The sequence below is a fragment of the Solanum dulcamara genome, chromosome 11 (assembly GCF_947179165.1).
Source record: "Solanum dulcamara chromosome 11, daSolDulc1.2, whole genome shotgun sequence".
NCBI lineage: Eukaryota > Viridiplantae > Streptophyta > Magnoliopsida > Solanales > Solanaceae > Solanum > Solanum dulcamara.
The window spans coordinates 46,833,551-46,841,585 of record NC_077247.1 but is presented as its reverse complement, the minus strand read 5'-3'; the positions used below and the strand labels follow the sequence as shown (position 1 = coordinate 46,841,585).

Sequence of the window (8,035 nt, the reverse complement as noted above, 5' to 3'; positions counted from 1 at the left end):
GCGCCTAAATTGGGTTTATATAGATGGACATTCAAGGGTATATTTGGTATTACATAAATAAGCAATTCTATTCAGGGATATGCCAAAGGAAGGAATTTAAATTGTCTTTGAGAAAATGTGTTTAGCTGGATAATTTGTTTTTAAGGACTATGAGAAAAATAAGCAAATATTGTCCTCTTCTTTTAAAATCTAACAAAAAAAATGTTTTCATATCTTTTTTGTAATTCTAAAATCACTATAAACATTATAGATAGAGTAGCAAATAATATGAGGTTTTCTGAGAAAGAGAGTCAATGACCCAAAAATGTAATGGTTCACAGAGCTATTTTATTATTTATATAACTGATACATGGATTATCGCTAAATACATCACTATCTCCGTATCTAGAATAGATAAATAGACTATTTTCGGAAAACACTCTGCTTGAGTAACAAACATGAGAGTAACTAACATACCGATATACAATTTTAAGACATTATTTAAAATAGAGATAATACATAGAGCCCGTTTGGATTGGCTTAAAAAAAGTAACTTTTATGTATGAAGTGCTTTTAGAACTTTGAAGTGCTGAAAGTTATTTTTATAAATAAGCAGTTGAGTGTTTGGATAAAAGTGCTTATGATGTGAATTTTAGGGTTAAAAGAATAAAAAAAAAAGTAGTTTGAGAATTTAGTTAAAATACAAGGGATATAAAAGTAATTTCCACGGTCAAAGAAAATGACTTTAAGCACTTTGGAAAAAAAAGTTAGAAATCCTAACTTTTCATTTTTGACTGACTTTAAGAACTTTATGGCTTAAAGTCAGCATTAGGCAAACACGTCCAAAAGCTAAAAAGGGGCTTTAAGTTGGTTTTGACCAACTTAAAGTCAATCCAAACGGGCTCATATAAATGATGTTATGTACTACATGTAGTACTTTAATTTAGAGATAAGTGTCAAAAATACACCTAAATTATCACATTTTTTTGAGTTTCATACCTAAACTATTGGAAGTGTGAGTTTCATACTAATAAGTGATAGTTTAGGTATGAAACTCACACTTTCAATAGTTTAGGTATGAAACTCAAAAAAGAATAGTGATTTGTTTTTGACACTTATCACTTTAATTTAGTCGAGAGTAAATTTAGGGTTTGACTTTCAAAATTCAAAAGGTTCCCTCCTTTTCTTTCTTTGACAGTCCCCAAACTCCACTCGCTGATGAAAAAGCTCACATTACCGAAGGGTTGCTTCTTTGATGATAAATTGGGAAAGGGGATCATTATTATTTTTTAAGCCCCATTAATTTTAAAATATTCAGTTTTAGTTGTTCAATTCATGTAAGCTTCCCATTGGAGAAGGTTCTATTTTTTAATCTATCTTGGTTGGTTAAGCTTCAACTGAGTTCATTGTGTTTTTTCTCTTTTGTTTGTGGCTTGGGAGAGAATAATTATTCAGTTTCGTTGTTGTGAAGTTATATTCCTTTAGTCAGTTCAGTTGTTGTGAAGTTGTATTCCTTTTTTGATAAGTAGGTTGTCCTTGATTTGATTGTTACTTTTATCCATCCTGAACTTTTAGTCCATGTTAACTTTTACTCAACTACATTTTTAATACAAATTTGTGCAGTTTTATTTGTAGAATTCTTATGTAGTTTATTGTTATATATAGTTTGTGAAAAGATTTTGCAATTTAATGCTGAAAATGGCTTTGACCATTGGTCGGTTTAATCTATGAATGTCAAATTTGAGCAAAGAATTTGGGCCAGAGGTGCTAATATCTATATCTTCTCTGAATTTTTCTACGTCTCTTACAGGCTTATACACGGCTAGATCTCCTTAATCGCGTCTGCCCTCGTGGTTTAGCTGTTAACAGCATTGGAATAAAAGTTGAAGGTCTTGAGGTGTGTCAATGCTGGTGTGTCAATGCTGCTGGTCCTACTATGTATCCACTTGATATGAATATTATTAGCAGGTTATTATTTTGCTTCTGATGGTAGAATATCTGATTCACAGAAGGGGAATGAATCACTATCAAGTAAAATGGCTGAGCTTGAGAAGGAGATAGAAGCTGCATTGAGCAAGATAACTCAGCTTGAGAGGGAAGGAGAAGCTGCATTGACTAAGATATACGAGCTTGAGAAGGAGAAAGAACGTACAGTTAATAAGGTAGCTTTGCTTGAGAAGGAGGGAAAAGCTGCATTCACTAAGATAGCTATGCTTGAGACGGAGCAGCAAGCTGCATCAAGTAAGATAGAGGAGCTTGAGAAGGAGAAAGAAAATGCAGCAAAGAAGATAGCTTTTCTTGAGCAGGATCTAGAAATTAAGAAAGAGAAATTCGAAAAGTATATGAATGCTCAGCATCAAAAGAAGGAGAAGCTAAGAACCAAGTTTGAGGATTTCAAAAGGCATACAAATGATGAGCGTAAGATAGAGAAGGATGCTGCAATGAGCAAGATAGCTATGCTTGAGACGGAGCAACAAGCTGCATCAAGTAAGATAAAGGAGCTAGAGGAAGAGAAAGAAGACACAGACAAGAAGATAGCTTTTCTTGAGAAGGAGCTAGAAACTAAGAAAGAGAATTTTGGAAAGTATATGAATGCTCAGCTTCGAAAGGAGGAGGAGCTAAGAACCAAGTTTAAGGATTTCAAAAGGCATACAAATGATGAGTGTAAGATAGAGAAGGACGCTGCAATGAGTAAGATAGCTATGCTTGAGACGGAGCAACAAGCTGCATCAAGTAAGATAGAGGAACTAGAGAAGGAGAAAGAAGATGTAGCCAAGAAGATAGCTTTTCTTGAGAAGGAGCTAGAAACTAAAGAAGAAAAATCTGGGAGGCATATGAATGCTCAGCTTGAAAAGGAGGAGGAGTTAAGAACCAAGTTTGAGGATTTCAAAAGGCATACAAATGCTGAGCGTAAGATAGAGAAGGATGCTGCAATGAGTAAGATAGCTATGCTTGAGAAGGAGCTTGAAACTAAGGAAGTTAGAGCATATAAGCAAGCTATAAGAGCTTTAAGAGAGATCCAAGTTGAAGATAAAGAACCCAAGGAAAAGGTTAAAGAGTTGACAATAACTATGCAAAATCTCACCGAGGAAAGACACTATTGGGAAACTTTAGCTAAGAAGCTTAAGGGCAAGGAAAGCGAGACAACTGAGCTAGTAGAAGCTCGAAATGAGATGATTAGTGTATGGGTCTTTAGACATTCTTTTGAAGCATATTTTTACTACAGCTATGCTTTAAACATTATTCATTTAAAGCTGCTAACTAGATCAGACATCAGGTTACTGTGGTTTCTTTTCAAGGAAATATGCTTTTGATGCTCAGAATTAAGCCAATCTGCAGCATCTAAGCCAACAACTTTCTATCCTCTATTTCTTTATTTCTTTTTCTCCTCTATCTGCATATATGTACGTTGGAGTCTACCAGTCTGCTTAGAAAGCAATTTGAAAGCATTCAGTATAGGATTTCATTCTGAAAAGTTACCTAGGTCGAAACTCAGAAATCATCATTGACAATGGATATAGCCTCAAGCATTTCCCATGAACCATCTAATTTCGTGTGTTTACTGAAACTTGGTTTAGTATGTTCCTCATGTATTAACTATGCACAAAGTAAATTCTAAATAACCAGCGAATTCTCAAGTATGTTGCAAGCTTTATTTCTGTTTATCTGTTAGTCCTCTTCGGACTTACCAGCAATTAAATTACTATTTGAAGAAGAATTTAGTTTTCTTCTTTTTACTGGAAATTGCGCAACTTTGAGGAATCCATTTCCTAGGATTTAGGTTGATTCTCTACTTTTGTTTCATGGTTGGAAGAAATACCCTAGCTATTAGTAACTCCTAAAATGTGCACATAAGTTTTTAATCATCTGATGTTTGATAGTAACATCTGTATGGAATTCTTACATTTATGCAGTTTGCTAGTATGGTATATAGTTGGAAATTTTCTTACCTGTTTTGACCTTCTACATGTAAGTACATGAATACTTTGTAACAGGTGCACTCCAACTCAAATGAGGATATATTAGCAGTCGCAGATCAGCTTTATAGGTATTTAAGAGTAGAGAATGGTGTGGCTCTTGTAGGCACTAACCATTGCAAAATACCTTTCTAATGGCCTGTTGCCTTACCTCCATTTGCTTGCAGAGTAACGTTTTCGCTTGTCTGTTGGATTCTTTTGTTTACAGTGTGCAGACAATTGAGGTAAAAATTTCTGCATCTGTGACCTACACCTCCCTTTAGAGTTTAGATGGATGATGTAGTTGAAAAGATTCAATGAAGTGAGTGTCACTACTAGTAAAATGTGTTGCAAGAAACACATGTATAAACTGTCAACATTGTATGATTGTGTTAAAGTCAAAGGGTCTATCTGTTTATCCAACATGGGCTATATTGATGACGATATTAGTGAAACACTTTTCTGGCTTATGTAGCTTTGCTGGATGTAATTTCTTCAAACACATGAATTACTAGGGTCTGCACTTGTAAATCAATATGGAAAACACCTTTTTCATTCACTTTTCCACTCTGAATTCATCAGATAATGACTGAGTTGTTTTGTTTCTCTTCCAGGTTCTTTCTGAGCTGGACTATGGTGATGTGGATATTGGCATAAAGAAATTTGGTGCCATTGATAGTTGTCCTTTTCACACTGCATGCAAGCAGAAATTCTCTCATCAAGTTGCCGAGGAAAAAGCGACAGAATTGTGTTCTATATGGAGAACCCCAAATGGAATCCATTCAAAACTGTCATCTTAAATGGGGAAGCTCGAGCAGGATCTATCTGAATCCTTTCTTCTTCCCTTTTACCTGTTTAAGTTTCATTTTTTGAAGAGATATTTTCAATTTGTTGTTTCTTGTCAACTGAAATGAAAAAAATTGGTTTCTTAATTTCAGAACACAAGTTCTTGAAAGTCATGTAATTCATGTAGTTGAATGATGCAATAAACGCACCCTTTCATAATAAATGAGTGAAATGGCGCAACAAAATGTTATGTTCAAACAGATTTCTCTATTTTCTATGGTGTAATTAGCTAATATAAAGATATCGATACAATTCGTTCCTCTGAATTTCTCTCCTTTCTGTGGAATTCTAACTAGTCTGTTTATCTGATATCCCCTCCGAAACATTTTCAGCTGAACTCTTTCTATTTTAAGTTACATGATTTCAAATTCAAGCCTAAAAACCATTATTTATGCTTCAGGAAACAATAGACCAAGAGGACAAGTATCTCCAGCAGCTGAGGAAAGAGTGGGGATATGAAGTATATTTAGCTGTTGTTATAGCCTTGACAGAAATTAAAGAGTATAACATGAAGGACAGAACTATGATGCATCATCTTTGGAATTTCGAGGAAGGTAGGAAAGCTACGCTAAAAGAAGTCATTTGTTTAATTGGGGAAAAACTGAAGGAGGCAATGATCAAAGATACAGGTATGCTTTTAGTATCTTAAACTCTTATTTTGCTGCAATTGTTGTATTCTCCTTCAGCTTGTAGGTTCAAGTCAACCATGCTTTGACGTGTTTAAGTCTTACAAACACCTTGCTATAACGCTATGTTACTCAGTGAGGCCAATCAAACACATAATGATGGCTCTGAGTGACCATTTACTTGCCAGTGACCAGATAAGATCAAGAGGAACACCAAAACAGATTTCGTATAAAGTGTGTAGTAGCAAAATAAGAGAAAATGACTAACCTTTGTATTATACATGGGGAAGTTAGATTGTCCAAAAGAGAGCTATTATTCTAACTTTTCTTTTTGCAGATAAGGACAAGGGCTTTAGTGAATGCTCTTCCCTCAGCCTCTGGCATTATGAATGAGAACTTAAAATCACTTTTTTTTAGATGATTGCTCTTTGCACTGCTCAGAATCTATTCTGGTCATAAAAATTCAACCTATCTAGGAGCAGAATTCTAGACAGCACGATCTACACTTCAGATAAAGTTGGAGGGAAAAAACGTGCTAAAGATTCTTATCCTAATGAACATCCCGTATTTTTGTTTGTTGTTTGATTGCCCTATTTATATATGAATATTATTGGCCGTATTATTTTATTGTATCAATGAGATACTATAGGGTGATGACATGAGTTGAGCTTAAATGTAGAAACATGGTCCGTGACAGTTCATATAGCCCACCCCAACTTGTTTAGGACTGAGATGGTGTTGTTTTAATGGGATACTACAGGGAAAGGGAGTACTGAGTATGAAATAGATCAATAGGGCCATGTTTCATTTTTTTTTTCTTAATTAAAGACCATTGGAGACCAGGATTTGAGGTGTGCATAAGTGATCTGAACAGTGAACACAACCATTATCATTTTTTTGGTTCAAAAAGCTCATGCAACTCCTTTCCCTCCATGTAGGAAGACCACTGGCCTACAATAATGTATGTGTGGGTTTTAGGTGCCTTCCTTGGTATCTTTGAAAGAAAATAGTATGGCATTGTTAATTACTTTAGAAATATATGAGAAGTATGCATCTCTCTAGTAGGAGCATATGAAAAGTATGCATTGGTGTAATAGAAATATATGAAAAGTACACATCTCTGTAATAAAGTTACAAGTTTTCTACTAGGATTTGTGAAGGTGGATGAGTTGAAGCCAGGAACAGAGGGCATCAATCTAATTGTTAAGGTCCTAAAAACTGATGTGGTGGTTGACAAGAAGCAAAACACGAGGCAGCAGTCCCTACCGTCATACAGATATCTCAACCGGAAATCACACGTGTAGCTGAGTGCCTTGTTGGAGATGAAACTGGAACTATCATATTCACTGCTCGTAACGAACAAGGTAACGTCATCTTCTTTTTCTCTTTTCTTTCTGTTGCCTTCACATAATTTCATCTTTTATGAGTTGTCCTAGATTGCTCCATCTAGCTCTCCACTATCAAGGAACCATATATGATGGTCACAAAGTTAATACCTATTGCTTATGCTTATGATAGCTCTGGTTTTATCATGTAGTTGACTTAATGAAGCCAGGCAGCATTCTACTTCTTTATGGTGCAAAAATCCAAATCTATCGAGGTTTCATGAGGTTAGCTGTAGAGCATCGGATACAAATCATAGTTGCAGAACTTGTGGAATTTGATGTAGATGATGATGAAGATTGCAATTTGTCTTTGGTTGAGTATGAGGTAATCCGCAAATATTAATGATGAAGAATGAGTTCTACACTATTCATCACCTTGGTGTATATGTTTGGTTCTTTTTGCACAGAAGTTCATTGTATCATTGATTACCCCATAGGCTATTAGCTTGTATCGTATTAATGATAGAACTTCAAAATTCATACTTGTGTGTTCTCTGGCTCTCAGCAGCGCGCCTTCTTCATCGTGCCATTCTTATATCACTCTTTTTAGTTCGAAAACTTTTGGTGGCTTATATGTGTCAAAACGTAAATCAGAAAGACTTAAATCTTCATTTTGTTTTAATTTCAAAATGACAATTGAGAGCGTGTTAATTGGGGAAGAACATTTCAACCTGTGGGACTTTGATGTTCTCATAAGACAATAAAGATTCACTCAGAAGTGACAACTATTCAAAGTATCTGTATTTTTCTGTGTTAATTTAATGGATGGTGACCACTCATCCTTTACTGCAACTATATTTCGCAATGTAAAAATCACATTACTTGAATATTACTAACATTCAAGAAGGGTTAAAACATAACATCAAGTAGTGTTCACGTGTAGTGCATTTTTTATCAAAAGAGGAGCTCTGCAGTGTTAATATGCTCGTACATTTTTACTTGTCCATAATAGATTTGGCATACCCCTTACATAATAGTAAATGAAGTTTATATTTTATCATAATATGCCTGCTTTCCTTTACTCAATAGGGCAATTCCTCGCACATAATTAAGGGAGCCATTGAAAGGTGATTAAAACAGCAGAAACAGGGACTACCCGAGCTAATGATAGAGGCAAGATTGGAATAGTTCCTATACTACTATATTAGTATGATATTGAATCGCATTGAAATATTTCTTATTTCTTCTCGATTCCTGTAAAAAAGGAATAATTGGAATAGAGGATTCATATCTTTTGTTTTTT

The 8,035-nt window shown here is 34.9% G+C and overlaps 1 pseudogene; it reads left to right on the top strand.

Annotated features, from left to right (window-relative positions):
* The first annotated feature begins 1,186 nt into the window (after nucleotides 1–1,186).
* On the top strand, nucleotides 1,187–7,274 carry LOC129875041 (factor of DNA methylation 1-like; annotated as a pseudogene).
* The last annotated feature ends 761 nt before the right edge of the window (nucleotides 7,275–8,035 follow it).